This window comes from Aythya ferina (assembly GCF_964211825.1).
Source record: "Aythya ferina genome assembly, chromosome: 1".
NCBI classification, from domain to species: Eukaryota; Metazoa; Chordata; class Aves; order Anseriformes; family Anatidae; genus Aythya; species Aythya ferina.
Genome location: NC_140296.1, coordinates 95,394,448 through 95,414,911, shown reverse-complemented (window position 1 = coordinate 95,414,911; position 20,464 = coordinate 95,394,448).

Below are 20,464 nucleotides of genomic sequence, written 5' to 3'. Positions count from 1 at the left end.
CAGAAATAGAAATGTTTCAGAAGTGATTCACAAAAATGTCACAAGGAGGAAATACTAACGAACACCTATTCCAGAAAGCAAGCTTGAAACAAATTGTGTGTAATCATATGTATAAATCGTATTTAAATGGAAATTAATTAGTAAAAAGTTGTAGGAAACTAACTGTATCTTTGGTTTAAACTAATGAGATGAGGATGGAACTTCATTAGACAACCTGTTTTTTTCTTACAATGAGGAATATGAAGACTGTTACCACGCAAAGGTGTATCTGAAATGTTTTCTGTCTTCCCAAAAGTTTATAGAACAAAAATTTGTAGAGAAATCTGAATTGATAGCTAAAGCAGATATTTATAGCTAACACAAAATAGCATGACCAGCAACAGATGTTTTCTTCAGCATGAGCTGTAAGAAAGCTGGCATTTCATCTTTCTGTGGGACAGTGACCTGCTTAATACTGCAGTAGTTCGTTCTGTTGCACTGCAAAAAATTAATTGAAATCAAACTTAGACTTTGAAATATTAATTGTAAAATTATACTCATTTTTTTTACCTTTTTTTTTTTTTTTTTTACACAAAGTTCATTTCATCATAAATTACTCTTTCTGTTGAAAGCTAGTTGGTTAGATATATTATTTTAGTGTTAATGGCATATCTGGCCTTTGTGGTCTTCAGGTGCAATTAGTTACCAGAGGATTCATCTTTATTTTATACCACACCCATTCAGGTGATACCCATTTTTGTTTATGTAGTTACTTAGCATGTTTTCCCTTTGCTTTACAATATAATTGGAGTGGTAAATGTATCATGGCTTCCACTGCTTCCATTGGGAGATTGTTTCCACATCATCATCTCTGTCATAATGCTCTACTTGGTATTTTGTCTTCCCTAATGGGACTTATTTTCAATGCAAACCAGTGCAATGTTTTTGGCTGGGACAAAGTAAGTTTTCTTTCTAGAGGCTCAATGCTGTGTTTTGATGACGATAGTGGTGGTAACGCATTGATGTTTTAGTTGCTGCAGAGCAGAGCTTACACAGAGCCAAAGACTTAGCTGCTTCTCATGCTGCCCTTCCTGCAACCAGGCTGGAGGTGCACCAGGAGCTGGGGGGGGACACAGCCAGGACAGCTGGCCCGGACCACCCAAAGGAATGTCCCCTACCACAGGCATGAGGCTCAGCAATAAAACTGGGGGAAAGAAGGAGGAAGGGGGGCACATTTGGAGTGATGGCATTTGTCTTCCCAAGAAACCATTAGGCACGAGGAGCACCACTTTCCTGGAGGTGACTGAATGTCTGCGTGCCCATGGGAAGTAGGGAATGAATTCACTGTTGTGCTTTGCTTTTTTTTTGTGCAGCTTTTGCTTTACCTAGTAAACTGTCTTTATCTTGACTCACGAGTTCTTGTGCATTTACCTCTCTGAGTCTTCCCCATCCCACCTGGGGAGAATGAGCGAATGGCTCTGTGGTGCTGAGCTGCCTGCTGGGACTAAACCACCACATCCTGTTCCTAAGAAGTGGGTTATGCTTTTTTTCTCAGTCATGCATTAGACTCGGTTCTAAGACAACCCGCCCTGTGCTATTGCAGTTCTTTCTTGACTGTCTGGCAAGTTCTGCATAGCTGTAATTCTTTTAAACATAGCCTTTTGTTCAGATCTGACTTGTGTTATTTTTTTTTCATGCTTCAAATGGACCCTGAATTCGTATTCCAGTAGTGAACATGGCATAGGTCTTCCTAGGAGACATTTTGCTCAGTGCGTTTTGTGAGAATCTTATCTACTCTAAGGACACTTGTCCTTCTTGTACTATCTTGATGAGGTTGCATCAAGATAAAGGAAGAAATGACCTGTCAGTATCTCCTTTCAATCTTGCAACAGTAAGAAGGAGCTACACACATAAAAAGTCTGTCCTGCAAGAGGCACTAAATCACTTTTGAACACTGGAAACTGCAGAACTCCTCACTGGGTGTCCAAACCGTGCATCCAGTCAAAGTATTTTATTACCTGTGTATGTCAATATCCCCCAGACAAATTCCCTGAAAGACCAAATAAACAGGATTTTGATCTCAGTTTGCATTTTCTGAGGTGAAAGCAGCACGGTCTTCTGTACCTGTTTGACCACGATGAGCATATGTGGATTACTGAACCTAAGTCTTTTTCCAGTCCTGCTAAATGGTGGCTGTGGCTCAGAGTGAAACGCTAAGGACAGAGACCCTTGGTACTCTCGGGCCTGTGACAATGCTCTCCTTAGTGACTCAGATGTGCAGAATATGGAAAAAAAATGCAGGTGAAGACTTGATGCACTGTTTTATCAGGATTGGAGCTGTACCCAATACTGGCACATTAGTCAATGAATAGAAACTTCAGGGCATTTTACCCATTCTGTCCTTGCCAGAGACTTCCAGCTCAATATCCCTGACAATTCAATACATGAGTTGGTCCGTGTGGTGCTGGAGGTACCACAGCTGTTTGTCAGTATTTTCAGACTCAAGCACTTAACAGTTCAGTAAATCGATCTCGAGGGCTCGCAGATTTGTATGTGGCTGGTAACTTCCCTGTTTTTCAGGGAAGGTGTGATAAATGCTCTTGAAGCGTAAAGAAAAAATGCATATCAGTGTCCTGCCTGCTTGGTGCTGATTCAGCTGCCTTCTTACTGTAAGCCTCAGTTTGTGATTCAGGCGATGAGCTCCCAGAGGGATTCCAAGGAGCGCTGTGTCATGAGGAAAAAGCCCTCATGTTCTTCTATTTTTACTTGTAAGATTGTCTTCACCCATGAAGAGTGCAATTTTAATTTGCCTACCTTCTCTATTTTTCTCATGGAAAATTTTGTGCCTCTTTCCAGAGGTGCAGACTCCCCAACATGTGGGCAGTGTCTGGAGCACTGGCTTCTGTCAGCTGTCAGTGACGCTTCCATAGCATATACGTACCTCACAGGGAGGTGTATATTCTGATAATGTTGTGACTTAAGGGTCACCTTGAGACCTTAGGGAATCTTACCAGTCACTTCACAGCCTCTTAAACTGTTTTTTTAAAATCTCAATTAGAAGGACGCGGAGCCCAGGGTTATGGCAGACAGATCACTTACAGAGGGCACCAGAAATTCTGCTGACATTCCGATGTTCTTCCATCAACATCCCCATCAGTGCAATCATGAACCGTGTATTTCAGTTGTTGCCTCACTCCTGGTTTTCTTGCACTAAGGGCAGACACCTCTCAGTCACAGAGCTTTAAGGCTTTTGGATTCTGGATAGCTCAGTTACTTGTTCTGCTTTGCAATCCTTTCAACCTATGCTTCTTGGAGGTTCTCTCTTGTAAGAGTTTGCTAGGAATGTTGGCCATACACACTTGATTTAAACCAAGAAATGAACTCCCTCCACTTTAGAGGAATTGCCCTTTAATCCATTTATCTGGAGCTTAGGCTATCTCACACATTTCCAGTATGTAGAAATATAAGAGCCATAGTAAGAGCCTTCGGATTGTCAGAAAGTCTGTGTCACGACCTGACATCAAATGGAATAGTACTTGTCTTCTAGAGGCTGTCAAGGCAGGTTATGTTCTCTGTTAGATTGTCATGAAGCTGCCAAGATGAAGCCACCTCAGATGCAGAAACTGAATTCAGGCAACATTATTTTTGTTTGTTTGTTTGTTTCTGCTGAAAGATAATCTCCCTTTGGAAACCACTCACCTAGAGATTTCTTCATTTCTAAAAATGGTATCACTGCAAAGGCATCAGAATGGTTGCAGTTCTTGATAGAAGCAAGACAGTCCAGTGAAAGGCCACTAAGGTGATGAAGGTACCAGAGTAGCTCTCTTATGAGGAAAGGCTGAGAGAGCTGGGACCATTCAGCCTAGAGAAAAGGGGGCTCAAGAGGGATCTCATCAATGTATACAAATACCTGAAGGGAGGCTATTAAGAAGATGGGGCCAGGCTCTTTTCAGTGGTGTGCAGTGCCAGAACAAGAGGCAGTGGGAACAAACTGGAGCACAGGAGGTTCTGTCTGAACATCGGCAAGCACTTCTGTGCTGTGTGGGTGACAGAGCACTGGCACAGGTTGCCCAGAGAGGTTTTGGAGTCTCCCTCCTTGGAGGTCATCAAAAGTAGTCTGAACATGACCTTGGGCAACCTGCTCAGTGTGAAACCACCACACCCTGCTTGAGCAGCGTTTGTACCTGATGACCTCCAGATGTCCCTTCCACCCTCAGCCATTCTGTAATTCAGTGAATACAGCTATTTCAGGTTGAATGAGCAAGTGATTTAACAATTGAGATTGATAAGCTAATTACCAGCTGTGGAAGTTCACTGAGATATGTGACTTTCATGAAACATTTCTCAGAATTCATCCTCAGAATTACGTGAATTTTGTACAGATGCATAATGAAAGTACCCATAATGAAAAACACAATGAAAGGTTGGGAGTGCACACATCCACTACAGATATCACACAAAGTCTTCTGCATTGACTGATGGTGTATGTGAACTGTATATATCAAAGAGTTCAAGCTGGAGGCAAGTGTAACTTTCCCTTTCTCAGATGATTTTCCTGCATGTAAAACTGACATCATCTACTTGGACTTGTGTAAAGCATTTGACACTGTCCCGCATGAGATCCTCATCTCTAAATTGGATAGATGTAGATTTGACAGATAGACCACTCTGTGGGTAAGGAATTGGCTGGATGGTTGCACTCAAAGAGTTGTGGTCAATGTCTCCGTGACCAGGCAGAGATCACTAACAAATGGTGTTCCTTGGGGTCAGCGCTGGGACCAGTGCTGTTTAACATCTTTGTAGATGATTTGGACAGTGGGATTGAGTGCACCCACAGCAAGTTTGCTGATTACACCAAGCTGAGTGGTGCGGTGGACATGCTGGAGGGAAGGGATGCCATCCAGAGGGACCTGGGAGGGCTCCAGGGAGACCTCGGAGCGGCCTTCCAGTACCTAAGGGAAAGCTGGGGAGGGACTCTCTCAGGGAGTGTAGGGATAGGACAAGGAGTAATGGTTTTAAACTAAAAAAGGGTAGATTTAGATTAGATATAAGAAAGGAATTCTTAATTCTGAGGGTGGTGAGGCACTGGCACAGGTTGCCCAGAGAAGCTGTGGGTGCCCCATCCCTGAAGGTGTTCAAGGCCAGGCTGGATGGGGCTTTGGGCCGCCTGGTCTGGTGGGAGGTGTCCCTGCCCATGGCAGGGAGGGGTGGAACTGGATGGGCTTTAAGGTCCTTTCCAAACCATTCTGTGATCCTATGTACTTACGTCTTGATAATAGATCTCAATGTCCCAATTCTGCATACCTTTTTATTTTGTGTTTCTGTTTGTATGTGTAATCATTTACCTGTGCCAGGGGAAAAAAAAAATACTTTACTCTATGTGCCTTTGCTGGTGAACAATCATTCAGTTGTACAAAGTTCAGTGAATGGTTCAAAAAGCCCAGGCTGCAGAAGCACAAAGCATGAGACCTTTGTGTGAAAAGACATCTCGGAGTGACCACTGGATGTCACTGTTCTAACAGGATTCCTCCTCCTGAGGCTGGGAGAAAACGCTACTGGGATCAGGGAAGAGAAAGAAAAGTTTTCTTTTTAATAGCAAGTTGTAATTGACTCTCTATAACAAATATGCATTATTACCAAATAAATTGATTTTACTGTTTTGACAAGCTTCCTTCTAGGAAGATGGACTTTTTTTTTTTTTTTTTTTTTAATATATTTATGGTATTTTCTAATCGTTTGAAGAAATTAAGTCTGTACCATGATACCCTTTGTCTGTTGGGAGATATGAATTAATAAACCTGAAATGCCACATGCAGCCCTGAACTTTCCAAGAAAGTCTTAAGCATCATTTCTGTTGAAAAGCTCTTTGCAGAGGGAATGGAAAGGATCTGGAACGTGTATGAACCATCTGGTTAGTACACGCTCCAGCTTCAGCCAGTTTGGGATTATCTTGCCAAGAGATCCCAAGTTGTGATACACATAGCACTATGCATTTGCATGCCCCAGCCATTAGTCAAAAAAACAATCATATATATCTGATTATTTTTTAATATATATATATATGTGGTGGTATAACAGCACCAGCTTATCTGTTCTAATCTGTTTTAAAACATTGCACTACCATCTTATTTGCCTTCCAGCCTATTAAAAGGAAATGAAGAAGATGAGGGCTTTCACTCAAAGCCACTGGCATCTAGGAGAGAGTGACCATGGGTGTAAGGGCAGTATGCAAGCAATACCCAAACATGAAATATGTTCTGACTGCAAGAGACAACTCCTTATTTATTTGCCATTTTGTATTCCTGCCTGGAAACATGCTTTTTGCTGCTTCCACCATGTTTTAGGCTAGTGCTGCCCTCTCAATGAGATGCCTTCTCTGTTGTTTAGTTACCTGTAGTTAAAATCATGAGGAGTGCTTACTTCTCAACAAAAGCATATGCGGACTTACATGTACCACCCTAAAAACCAAATACTTTTGTGAACCACTGAACTAGTGAGGCCTTGTTTCATATAGGTACATGTATATAGCTAATTGCACTAGTGTTTTCAAATAGATTTGCAACATTTTAGATGGGGGTGGATTCACAGCTGTCTTGCTCCTGGAATGACTTGCTGGTGTGTAATAATGGTTACTTTTTAGGCCACTAGACAACACGCTGTCTGTGCTATTGAAGTTTTATTTTTCCTCTATCCAGTCCAAAATAGAAATCACGGTTAGGCAGATATGAGACAATGCTCCTACCTAGTGGTACCCCTTTGCTGTGCAAGGAATTGGAAAGGGCCATAATTGTTGAGGAGAAGAGGGGGTAGAAATGGAGGTGGCTGGGAATGGAAAAGTGACAGGGGTGGATTATGTTTTTTGAGCTAGGATGTATAGAAGTATTTGAGAGTTGGTAACCGAAGCAGAAGAAAATAGCATTTGAGAAAAAGAGAAATAAATGGGAAGCTGAGTGTGCAGAAAGCCTTATCAGTGCGAGGTGGCAGTGAGAGAGTTTGGTGTCACTGGGAGTTCCCGTACAGAACTCTCAGCTCTGCAATGATCCTTCTTACTCAGGAACACCTCGTTTTCCAAGATGGGTTACAGTTGTATTATTGCTTTCTTTCCTCTGGAACACGAAGGCTCTATTCTTGCCACTAACCTCTCAGTTTTGTGGTTTCCTGCCAGCAGGTGACAGCATTCAGGGAATTAGCTGCTTATCAAACTGAGCAGAAACAACTCTGCTCCAGAATGCATTTTTTTCCTTAAAGACATTTTTCATCATCTTTATATTGTCTTTTCCAAAAAGTGATTATTTTTGGTTCCTTTCCACCTGATGAACAAGAAATTTTGCGAATAGGCTTCAGCAGGAAATGGTTCTTTCAGGAGGAAAATACCACAGGCTGACTTCAATCGAAAGGTCTCCTCAGTGGTGCCAGCTGTGAAACAGAGCACAGCCTCTCACTCTACTCATCAGCAGTGTCTCAGGCAAACCCGAAGGCTTTTCCAGCAGGAGCTGACACTGCAGGTTCTCTAATCAATTGACCTTTGATTAGTCGGTGTCCTGGGCTGAGGTGACAGATAGCCCCAAGCTGCAGCAGCACGAAAGGCTGGCTGCACAGAGGTCCAGCAGAACCTCTGGATTAGGGAGCAATAGGTCAGAGGTGCTGACAGGCTTAATGGGAAGGCTGTTGTGAATTTTGGTATTGAGGAAAGTCTATCAGGCAAGGAGTATTCAAAATGCAAGACAGCACAACATTAACCTGGTATTTTTGTCCCTTCCCCACCTCATTCCAAATAGGAACAGGAGATCTGGAGATCTGTCAGCCCTTCTTTGGCAGTGCTCATGCTGCCAATAAGCTCTGAAGCAAAACGCCCGCATTTGGTACCAATTATCATTCTCTCTGACGAGCCCAGAGCCCCATACGGCAGCTCTGTTCTTCTTCACGTGTGGGGTTTTGGGGCGCTGCCATTTTCTCGATGCCATTTCTTCAGGGTGCTGGCAGAGCGACCTGCTGCAGAGAATCGGCCTGTGGGTGCCAAGGTTCCCCTGACCTGGCAGCCCAGCCCTGCACCGAGTGGCATTTGCTAAGCTGCTGCTCCTTCTGTCCTCCTTCCAAAGGAAGCATGAGAGAAGGAACAAGCCCTTGCTTCTCTGCTGTGGTCTAATAACCTTGCAGCGATCTGCCCAGCCCTCCTCCCTTCCACCAGCACGGCCTGACCTGGCCTGCCTATCTGACTGAGTGCCCTGCTGCCTGGGCCGCAGGTGCTCAAATACCAGCAGAAGAGCTGGAATTTGCAAGCGGGGAGCAGTTAAGCTGTTCCCCTGCCAGTTCCCTTTCATGTGTGCCAAAGCAGCGTATGGTGGTGTTTTTCTTGAGCCTGACAGCCACTTTCATCCAAGCGATATTGCTGAGAATCCGGCTGCTTACTCCCTCAACTGAACCCCCCCCAAAAAAGCCATGGCCCTGAGGCCTCTTGGCCTGCAACCTGAGAGGGTTTGCCTCTGAGAGCATGAATAATTAAAAAGGTTCGCAAATTTCTTTCTGTCTGGAAACTGCTCATAAATCTGGGCTTGTCCAGGGACTGTGAAAACATGATCCTGGTGCTCTTGAAAGGAGAAGAACCTGTTTTTGTCTTTTAACAGGAGCCGCTGGTATCTTTTTTGTATGGACTGATGGTGTTTGTCCTAACTCCCCAAAGCTTCGGTATTTGGAGTCTCTTTGGGCCCTCCAATTATTTAAAATTGGCTGTCTGCAGGGCTGTTGGATTCATTCAATGCTTCAAGAACATAGACGGACATGTGTGCACTCTTGCATATATCGATATCCCTTTTTAATATTTTCCATTAAAAATATTTTTCTTGCTATGAGTTACATTAACCAGAAAAGCTTAATTTTGGAGGGCCTTATTCCTCTGACATTCCCATGATGTGATTCCTAGGCGCAACAATGGTGATTATAAATAATGTCAGGTTTTGTCTAGGTATAAAATTCTCCCGTGTACTTAAGCAGCAAAAATAAATAAATAAGCCATGCAGGCGTATTTATTTGAAATAAGTTGAAATAAGGCATTCTTAACCTTCGTTTGCTAAGGGAAATGGGCCAGATTGAATGGAAATGGATATCTGTATAATCTTAGCTTAGTTGAACGGGTTTAAAATCATACTTTGGGCTAAATGAATGCTGCCTCCTACATACTGGAAGCTGCAGGAGCCTCATGGATGTTTTTGTTTTGCCTTCTCCTGGCACCAGTGAGGTTGCACCAGCTGGATATACTTATAAATAGTTGTGTAAGAAAGAAGGTATGGATTTAGTCTGCAAGCAGAAAAGAGATAATATGTTGGCTGTGTGCTCCAGCATTTTAAACTCCTATTTTGACTCTATGAATAAGCTGCATCTCTGCTGTATGATAATTTACTGCACGAAAGCAATGTCTGGAACCAGCAAGAAGCTAAATCAGAGTTTCTTGCATGCATAAGCAGTAATAACACAGAACAGCCTTGCTGTAATATTTTGCCTATGTGCAAGTATGTGTAAGTTAGAGCAGACAGTACTTTAACAAAGATGAATTATTGGTCATTGCAATGTACCTTGTAGAATGGAGAATACTCTATACTGGGAAACTTGTGTGTACATAGATAGTGTCTTTCAACCAAAACAATCGGAGTACCTTGCAAATGGCTGTTACGTAATAGTTGCTAGAGTAAGTGCTGGTGGTAAATACACTTGTTTCTATTTCACTTATCAGATTGCCAGAAATAGAGAAGCAGTTTTCAAACTGGCTTGTAAGTTTACACCGACCTTGGAATATAGTCAAGTGTATTCACACTTTATATTAAATAAACAAACAAACAAACAAATGAATCTAAGTCATATTTTTTATATTAATTCCTGCCAGGAGATGAGATATCTTAGCATGTGACAGAGTGTGTCCACACTTTTGGTAGTTATAATATAAAGGATTTTATTTTGCTAACTGAGCAAAATTGAACAGTTATGATATGAGTTATGGAAGTCTCTTCCTTGTACATTTTTTAGTCAGTATAGTGTCTTGTGATAGTGCAGTGAATAGAGAGACAGAGAGACAAAGAGAGAGAGAGAGAGAATAAAATTGCTGAAAATAATGAATGTTCCTAACAGTCATAAGATTAAGTAATTTAGATGTTTGGACTATAAAACTTTACTTATAAGCCCTTGTGAATATGAAGGGCATCTAAAATGACTACTTGTCCTTCCCTATTGTTTTCTGCAGTAAAAGGTGATTTTCTATTATCTCTCTTCTGGGTGGATAACTCAAGATTAGTTTTGGAGTGAATTCTTAAATATGAGCTGCAAATCCGTGAGAATAAGGGCCACAGTGGAAGAGGTAATATAACTTTATTGTACACACCTTCTTGCTACATAAATCACTACTGTAACAAAGAAATAATCATATTTTATAATAGTAACAAGCAACTTTAAATATTGCCTCTTAGTTTTAAGAGCAGAATTCAGAGGATGCAGTCTGCCTTCTGGTACTTAATAAATTCAGGATCATGCCTGAGCATTTACTTATAGTAGCCACATGATGGCAATATTGCTAATCTTTAACTTTATTAGTTTAACCACCTTGCTAGATCTTTTGATTTAGAATAAGGTATGTAATTCTACTAGAATACTGAAGTTCTCTGTCTTTTAGAGGAAACCTTTCTTTCATGATTTAACTTTGTTTGTGATACCTGGTGTATTTTTGGCCCATATTTACAACCTGGATTTGAGGGGAAAAAAAGAGAATAGTGATACCACTTGACCTGTAACAACACAGAGTCCTAAATGTGCTGTACCATACAAGTGGTTGACAATGAGGCTTTGGAAACATACATTAGCTGTAAAATTGGAAAAATAACAAAATGAAGAAACTAAGTATGAAAGTACGAAACTTGTTTTCTAGGTAACTGAGGGTTCAGAATTTCTTTAGTCCAACATTTTTAATAAGCCATGGTGCAAATACCTTTATGAACTGTGTCACAGACACATTTTTGGTCTCTGTGTTAAACAATGCACAAAGCTTGGTGCGTGCCCCATCAGCTACCTGGCCCGAGGCACTGTGTAGCCCACTGCAAGATCAGGGCCCACTTTAGACCATCCACCTAATACACACCAAACAAACATGCCTTTAGAGTCCCCAGCACAAATGAGAGTAGTGTGGGAAGGCTTATGACAGGGCTTCAGAGGTAGATTGGGAAAAAAACAGAAGACAGCTGTGGTCGGGCAAAGAAAGGTTCTTCCATGACAAGAAAGATGCCCACAAGAACATAGCAGCACAAAGAGCTGGTAACTGAGGAAAGGGGGATAGAGAAAGTCACAGTGAAGGAGCAGTGGTGGCAGTGGGGTGAAAGCAGCAGGGATGTGTGAAGTAGAGGTAAACTTGGTTCTTCATGGAAAACCATGACACCGAAATCAAATCCCTTTATGAGGCATTCTGTGGGTTTCAGCTCAACACAAGCAGGATTTTAACAGGCAGGAGCAGAAAATGCTACTTTTTTTTTTCTTCCTTTTTTTCCCTTTTATGAGCTGCAGTGGAACCTGTAAAAGGATTGTCCCTAGTGAGAACCAAGTAATTTCTGAAATGGTACAGCTATAAAACAGGAGAGCAGGATCTGGCACCAACGCAGGAGCTCAGCCGAGTTTAAGCAAGATCTTTGGTAATGTCCTTAGATTCTTGATGTGATAAATATGGGCCAGTTTTGGTGGAGACTGGGGGAAAAAATGTGTTCTTTTAGCCAAAGTAACTATCATCTTGACAAACATTTTGCTGGATTGTTATTTGAATGAATATTTAATGTAAAACATGCAACCTGCTCTAATAAGAGCGCATTCATAATTTCTAGCACACTAGTCCTGTCCAAAATTCACTTGGCTTTGCTCTAGGTAAGGGATACCTTAAGAAGGAAATGTTGGACTGCAGCTACACTTGGCTGAAGCACACAGTACAACATGAACAGCTGTAGAAGCCAGATTTACTGCAATAAGTGAGGCTGCTAAAAACCTGACATTACTTTGATATTTTTTTTAATGAAAAAGTCCAATATAGAGTTTATGACTTTTCATACAGTTATTTATTTTAGGAATAAGAGATCTGCCAAACACAGCAGGTAGTTAATACCCAATTCAGACTGCATTGAAATAGGAAAGGAGCTATTGGCTACATCCTCTGGGATTCTGTGATTAACCTGCAGGGAGCTGTAGGTGGCTTTTTCCACATGCATGCAGATGAAACGCAGGTTGGAGTCAGCTGCTATTGAATGTCCTGAAGTATAAATCCAATGTAGTAGATAATTCAGCTCATCCTCCACTGTAATATTCCTTTCCTTTGGATACAGAGGACAGGCCAGGTGTAGATGGCATTGAGATGGGACACAGCTTCGACCCCTGCTTCTGTCCCAGACACAGGGTGTGTTACCCAGTCTCAGAAATTTGTGTTGTGTTGCTCTGCTGCCACTGGTGTCTGAGGGTTGCTGAGGACCAGCAAGCTGGTCACTTTTTAAAACCTTGCTAGTGAAGTTGCCAACACTTGTCTAACTCTCCCCATTGCTCAGCACTCATCATGAAAAAGCAGGGACAGCAATCCTTGCGTGCCTCCTGAGGATACTCTGAAGCTAAATCCATCAGTGCTTGTGAGACTGCCAGTGATGCAGGCCACATAAATATCCCAGTAGATACCACAGGACAGGATAATACTTTCTATATTCCAAGCATCTCGTAGGATTTCCTGGGGGTAATGAGTTAAATGCTGACGATGCAGGCCTTGTGCACAGATGTAGCAGGCACTGGGCATTAACATAATGCCAGAGGCATCTGGGCTCGGAGGCTAAACCTCTTGCTGGGTAGGACACTGGAGCTGTTTGCTGCTGATGTGACAGTCCCTTCAGCTGGGCTTCTTAGAGGCTTATCTAATCTGAGATCATTGTTCAGTTCTTACCACGGGAGCTCATTATTTTGTTTCTGCTCTATCAGGCCCAATCAACAAGATTTTTTATTCGTTGCCCATCCATTATAATAGTAGAATAGAACAGCTGTAACTGTCAGAGATGTAGGCTAAATGAGTTTGGCAAAGGTTTAGGTCTGTGGATGCCCAGAATTGTTTCAAAGCCCACAGACAAATCTAGATGTGAGAGTGTGCTGACAGTAATTTTAAGACATATTAGCAAGAAGTTTAGGATACGTTCTGTATGTTGTAAACTTTTAAATAGAGAGAGAGAGAGAGCTATCTGTGGTGTAAAAACACTATGATTATTAGATCAGCCCTCTTTGATGTCTTGAACCATCAGAAGAGACGATATTTGAAAACAGAGAATCTTTTTACCCTTTAGAAAATTCACATCTGCTTATCTGAAGGGTTTTGTTCCTAAAGAAAAGCTATGATAGCTCTGTTTCACTCTTCAGCAACTGAATTAAATCTTTAGAGTGGTCACTGCCAATTTGCAGATGGCATTAATTTTACATCTACTGAATCACACAGCAGAAGTGGTTTGAAACACTAACTGCATCAATCTCCATTAGCCACCCACCAGCAAGACCAAATCCTCTGGCAAGGCCAGCCTTTCATAGATGTCTACCACATATTAATAGTTTAATGGCCACGATGACTTTCCTCCTCCTATCTCAGTGGTTAACTGCACAGTTTTACTAATGTGAAGGAAAAGGAGTTGGAGAAGTCAGCTGCAAATCTCTGCTAGAAGGAAAGCGTAGTACTGTTTTCTAAGTTAGAAAGGACAAGTGGGAAATTCTGTCAAAACGCAGTGCTGATTAATCCATAATTCTTTATAATGTTTTCTGACCAGCAGCACCCTTAGTGTCTGACCTGAAACGTTGCTTCTTTCAGACTTCTTTTAACCCAGCTGACACTGTGAAAAGTACATCGGCTGTTGATGACAGGAAAAGGAAAGTTACACCGTTAGTGAATAACGTGAAAGTAGAATAAGTGCTTTGCTGGCAAGGAATGAAATGTTAATGCACAAAAGCTAATAAATCCATAAGTTTTTGCCTTTAAGGAGTTTATTGTCTAGTTCCTGATGCAATAACAATAATGAACTGTTGCATGGGAAGACCAACAAATCATTCAGGAAATGGAAGAATCAAGATGGAGAATGACAGTGGAGCCTCATAGTATATTTTTTCATAGAATTGTCTGTTATTTGGCAATGTCTTAAAATGCAGTACCAACTATGGAAGTCAATCAACCATGATTTCATTTAGGCCACACATTTTTGAATTTCACACTTTGATATCTGAGTGTTAAGCATAAATAAAGTAACAAATAGAAGTATTAACCCTGGGTCAGCTTGCATAACTTTTCCTTTCGAGATGGATTTTTTTTTTTAAATTGCCACTACACCATGAGAAATCTCTTATTCCTGGGGATTCCTGCGGTGATAGATATTTCTCCTCTTCAACTTTACAGGCAGTTTTTCTGTAACTTTCCATAGATTGGTATATTTGGATGGAGTGTATAAATCCCGTATGTGACTGATGTCTGATTGCTGAGGATGGATCAAAAATAATAATAATCAATATGTGAAATGGGTTTTCAGCCAGTATATTAAAAGGCTCTACGACAGTACAAATCTCTTTTAAATGAGTGCTTATACCTCTCCAGCATGCCAAATCAGTGGAAGTATATGTAGAGGAGCTAGAGAAATCAGAAGGGAACCAATTACAAAACTGACTTTTAAAATCTGTTCTCTTGTGCTTGTCCTTGGTGACCTGTGTCTGGCATTTCCTTTGTGTTTCTCAATTTTAAGTTTGGACGGTAAAATTAATAGTTTTCTTTTTTGTTCATGAAGTGTGAGTTTCTCTAATGGCTGGTATTAACCTGTTTTGACCTTTTTAAAGCAACAAGACATTCAGAAATCATGTGCAAAGCCCCCCATTTTTAATGTAATGTGTCAGCTTGCTTTTATGTCTGCCATGTAACTTCTGAGATGAAGTACAAAAAAGCCAAAAGGCTCCTAATTTCCTTGGGATTCTGGGAGAGGATGAGTTTAAACTGTGGGAGGAACCTGAGGAACTGCTGGAGCCAAGACACTGGTAGTTGTGCAGCATATTCCCGTGCGATACGGGATCTGCATCACGGTGATGTGCTGAGACCCCAAAGAAGGGCCCATACCATTTTTATTGTGAATCACTCTTGGCTGCAGTGAGACAAAGACTGGTAATGTTTCTTTCACAAACACATATTTGGTGTAAGAACTTGGAATTTACCTCATGCAAGTTTGAGAAAAGGAAAGGCACTTGAGATTATGTTCCAGCAACTACTTTTTGGTCTCTTCTGTCTTTCTGTACTCAGGTTCTTCATAGTTGAGTTCAGCCGTGCTGGCTAAGTAAATGGCTGTTTGAATATTTCTTTTAACTTTTGTTCTTGTGTGGTCTCATTTTTCTTTATTAACTAGATCAAGCCAAATCCTCAACAAAACCATGGCAAAGTCTTTGACCAATAACCTGCTAAATATCTCCCAACCTCCTTCTGTGAAATTTTCTTTGTTGAATTTCTTACTGTGAAATGTAGGCTGTGTTTATGGCAAGTCCCATCCCAGCTCAGTAAGCATTTCAACTTACTTAGAGTACTTAGATGCAAATGTGATGTCAACTAGTCAGTAGAGGTTACAAGAAAATATCTGAGCTGCTCTGCTTACATTAAGACTAGAGGACTGAAAAGCATGTAATTTGGTATGATACATATTTCTCAAGGATGTTTAGAATGATGTGTTTGACTAGTTCTTTCAGTTTTTCTTTTTATTTTCCCAGTTTTGACCAATTCAAAAAGATTTAATTGCATTCTATTTCTTTCCCTATTCACTGACATATTAGAAATTTATTTTTTTTCCTCCCCACTTTATTTGCAGATGTACATTGGTAGCACTCAATAACTAGTAGTACTAATTGAGGTGGGGGACTCTCCACTTCTGTGAATTTTATTATTTGAGCTATTTTGGAACACAATTTAAAAGTTAAATTACCTACTCTATATTGATGACTGTATTGATGCTTTGAGAACTCCCATCTAGTTGTCCAGACACTATCCATTTCCTAAGAAAAACTAAGATTTTTTCTGCCTTATTTATAAAGATTTTTGATAGTGTTTCAAGTTTTGTACTGAAAACTTTCATTGTCAGATGGGTAAAATGTGTGAAATGTCTCTTCTGGTTTATTTAATCCATCTCCCTTTGTCCAAGGGAATGACATCCCATTATGCCTTTCATTAAGTGACCACACTCCAATTTAATATCTGTTTGGTTGCTTGCCACCAGTAGCCTTATGAAAAGACTAGTCCAGATACTCATTTCCTGATAGCAGGAAACATTTTAATTTTAAACAGTGTTTCTTTTTGGCTGGTTTGTTCTTCTGCAAACTTTCTCTTTCTATGTTCTTATAAGGAAAGCCTCACCTAACATTATTTCTCTTTCTTCCATTATAATAAATAAATAAATACTTGTTTTGTTTTTTGTTTAAAAAACTGAGAAGAAAAAAACAATCACAGACTTAAGTCCATAATCTTTCATCAGAAACCCAACAAAATATAACAGCTGTGATTTTGTCCCAAATCACTTCTATGCTGGCTGTGATATGGAGGTACAAGGTTGCTGTAGATGATTTTGAAGATTTTACAACCGTGATACAAAATGGCCCATTTTATCTCCTTTCATACATGAAGGATTTGTGAGAAAATACAGCAAAAAGATTAAATCCATCCCACCAATGCCTAGAAAGTCTGCATTTATAAATGCACATTAAAAAATAATAATAATAATCAAATAAACATCAAATCACAGACAACTGCTTTAAAAGGAATGCAGTGCTCCATACATCATGCATTGCCAGAAACATACAGAGCTTTTGTTTTTTATTTAAAATGATTTCTTTCAAGACCCCAGCAAACACGAACAACAGGCTGATTGTCTTTCACTGCCATTACTGTGGCAGGTACCGAGATTACCATGGCTTTGGTGGCAGTCGTCCCACTGCAGTGAACTGAGGCCCTCCAAGAGCACACCGCAGCTTATAGGTGCAATGGTGAAGATGGCATTCACTCTGGAACAGTTTTTTTCTTTTCTGCCCTGCACTGTGCTGGTGCTTAGTGTAAAAAAAAGTGTTTGTACAAGCGGATGACATTTATAGTGCCACTCCTAATTTCATGAGGATCTCACCAGCTACATGTGTATATACTTGTTATGGTAACAACCATTTGCAGTTTAAGTTGCGTGTTACTGGTGATAGTGTTTCTAGCACATGGCCCATAGTCATCAGTGACCATGTTACCTGAGTTACTAATTTTGTCTTTACTCTTATATTAAAGTAGCTGCATAAGATAACTTTAAAAGCTCAAATATGCTCAAAACAAGCATGGGTGAGAAAAGCTGGTGCAGCATCTGGGTTTGCATTGACTACATCTAAAGGGGCCTGTTTGTAGTAGCCTGGAACACAAAAATAGTTGGTAATCCATACTCGTAACATATTCCTTTCATAAACTGGTATATAAGAGCACATAGTACAAATATAAAAGTGACTAATTTAAGGACATTTTATGAAGCATCCACAGGCATAATACAGCTTCATTTATTTATTTATATAAATGAAAAATGCTTGGTTATTGGCAGATAAAAGAAGAATAAAAAGCAGATGGACATAAAGGATTAATACAGGCAGTTAACACCCAGAACACTCAGGTGTAAAAAGCAAAAATTAATAGTTTTGGTGTTTTCTGTTTGCCTGTGGCCAAAAGCCTGTTGGCCAAAATGTTGCAGAATTAGGCCCTGAATGCAAGGAAGATCCCCAGGCTGGCTAAGCAAGGACATCACAGTTGAAATATACAAACAAATAAATAAATAGTACTTTTCTTGCCTTCTTACAAATGCTACACAAGTTAGTTCTCATAAAATTTATTGTAGAAAGAGAAATATGGGAAAAACATAGCTATAATAAATAAATCTTTTACCTTGTGTGGAGTTCAGACAACATTTTATTCAAAGACAATAGTAGTGAATCATAGAGCACTTCTACATGTAGGTGGCCTCTGTAAGCATTGTTACCATCTGACAGATTTCTTGCACTAATAATTGTATGTCTTTGTAAGAGTACTGGATTTGTTTCAGCTCTGTTAAACTAAAATCTGAGGCTGAAGCCTACAGCTTTCTTTTCCCCTTCCTGTCCTGGATGGTTTCAGTTTTCTTTGCTGTAATTGCCATCATGTGCAACAACCCTCAGCAAGTCTAAAACTAGAAGCACACTCTAAAGCCAACTAACCCGGAGAGGCTGGAGCAGAGGAAACAGGGAACAAGAAGGAGGCCTGTCGTGGCTAGAAAAAGAAAAACTGAAGAAATCAATGAAAAAAAAAAAAAAAAAAAAAAAAAAAAAAAAAGAGCAAATAACCCATTCTGCCGTATTGGAGTGAGCTTATTTTCATATTGTCTTTTTAATGCTCTCCTGCTATAGTTCTGTTAGACAGGGCCCCAGGCATGGCTCTGCAGAGGTACAGAGATGAGGTGGGGTTTACAGACATGCTGCTGAGGGTGATGTTTTCCCTAAAGCCAGCTGTGTGCTGCTTGCCTGCAGAAAGACAGCATCTGCTTGGTTGCATCCTGCAGGGGTCAGGAGCACAGGTCCCACCAGGCAGACTGAACTGTCATTGATGCAGAGCGTTAATCTCAAAGGAGACAAGACACCCAAAATTTGTGAGATTCTTTCTCCTCCCCCAAGTATCAGGCAAACATCTGAGTAGCAACACCCACCAACTTGCACTACCAAAATTAGAAAGAAACAGAAAATACAATACGACCTTAGTCTGCCTCTCATGGTCAGATGCGGGTTCGATTCCCAAGACATGCATCAGTTTTTGGGGCTGGAAATCTGGGACTCACAGCAGTGCTCTAGCCTCCAAGTGTTTCTCTGACTTCTTTTTTCCCTCAGCAAAACCTAACCTTTAGCCAGGAGGTGGGAAGGCGGCAAGGGACATACAGCCCAACCATAAAGGGGGCACCACGCTCAGGAAAGCCCCCCTAGAGGTTTTTTTTTTTCCTTTACTTTTCTCATACCTGCATTTTTCTTCCTCTGGTATTTAGTTTCATGTCTAGATGCCCCGAGAGCCTCTGTCTGCAGCCAGGCACTTTGGTGGTCACAGGTGATTTCTTTGTTTCAGCTCACAACTGGCGTGCTGGGGGAAGTGCACACGCTTCTTGCACAGGCTGGAGATCTTAGGTGTTTAATAGCTACTTCCCTTCTGCTGGCGTGCTGCCATCCCTCTCTCTCTCCCTTTCCCCTAATTAATTAACATTATTTAACTTTAATATTATATATTATGGAAGCAACTGTTAAGTCTATGATTTCCAGCTGTTTGCCAGCTTCCTCTAGAGGTTGCTTCTGCCACATTACCCTCAGCCAACCAGTGAATAAACATTCTTCTTCCGAGGATGTATCTGGCAGAAGACATTTGCTTCTACCCATTTTCTTTTGCAGTTTCCATGGACAAGCATTACTCATCAGCAACCAGCTACAAAATCCACCTTGCTTTCGGAATACCAAACACATTAGGAATTCTTTGCACAAGCAACTGAGTTCTAGCTCTGTTTTCCAAGGCTTATTAGTACTTCTTGACTTTTGCTCTTCTGTATTTTCCATGTAACAAGCGCTTAGCCCTTTAAAATTTGAACAAATAAAACAAATAGGCAGCTCACTGCAAAGTGAAAGTGCAGGATTACTCTGTCAGCTTGCCCTTTTCTCACACTGCAGGCCTGAGAGCGATTAAATGAAGCTGACATGCATTAGCCAGGCAGCCTAATTGAGCATGAATTGCAAGGGAAGTAGCAATAACCCAAGCCAGTATGGATTCGAGAGCAACCCCATTAGGGAGTGTTGATCAATATCACTGATTATGACATTTTAAAAATAAAATTGATTGTCCTTGACTCAAGTGGAAGGGAGACTCATTCATACATGCCACCAGATACAACTACTCTGCTCAGTACGAAACACTTTGTGAAATGGCCATGGCAAGTCCCTCCTTGCTGTCTTTCTTACAGGGCAAAGCTCCCTTGACTTTGATTTTCTTTGCTCTGGAGGCCTTTTAGTTAAAAGCTCTATAATAGACTTGGAAGTATTGACAATAATAATAAGCTTATGGGTGAAATTCTGACCTCTGTAAAGTCAACGCAGCCAGAATTCCACCATTTTATATATCCACACACACATATAAAGTATATACATGTGCTCTTAACAGATCAAAATCTGCACATTGATTCACTCTTTTTATTCACTCTACTTTGCAGCAGTTTGCTTACCAAAGATGTTTTAAGTGCAAGCTAATAAAATGAATGGATCTTCCTCGTGCTTAAAGCAGAAAATAAAATTAACAACATTTTCCCACAGGAGGCCTTTGTCTAAGAAAAAAAAAAAAAAAAGAAAAAAAAGTCAGTATATTTTCCTGTCTTCTTTGTGGAGTGTTTTCAGATGCTGGAGTTGATGGAAAACTGCC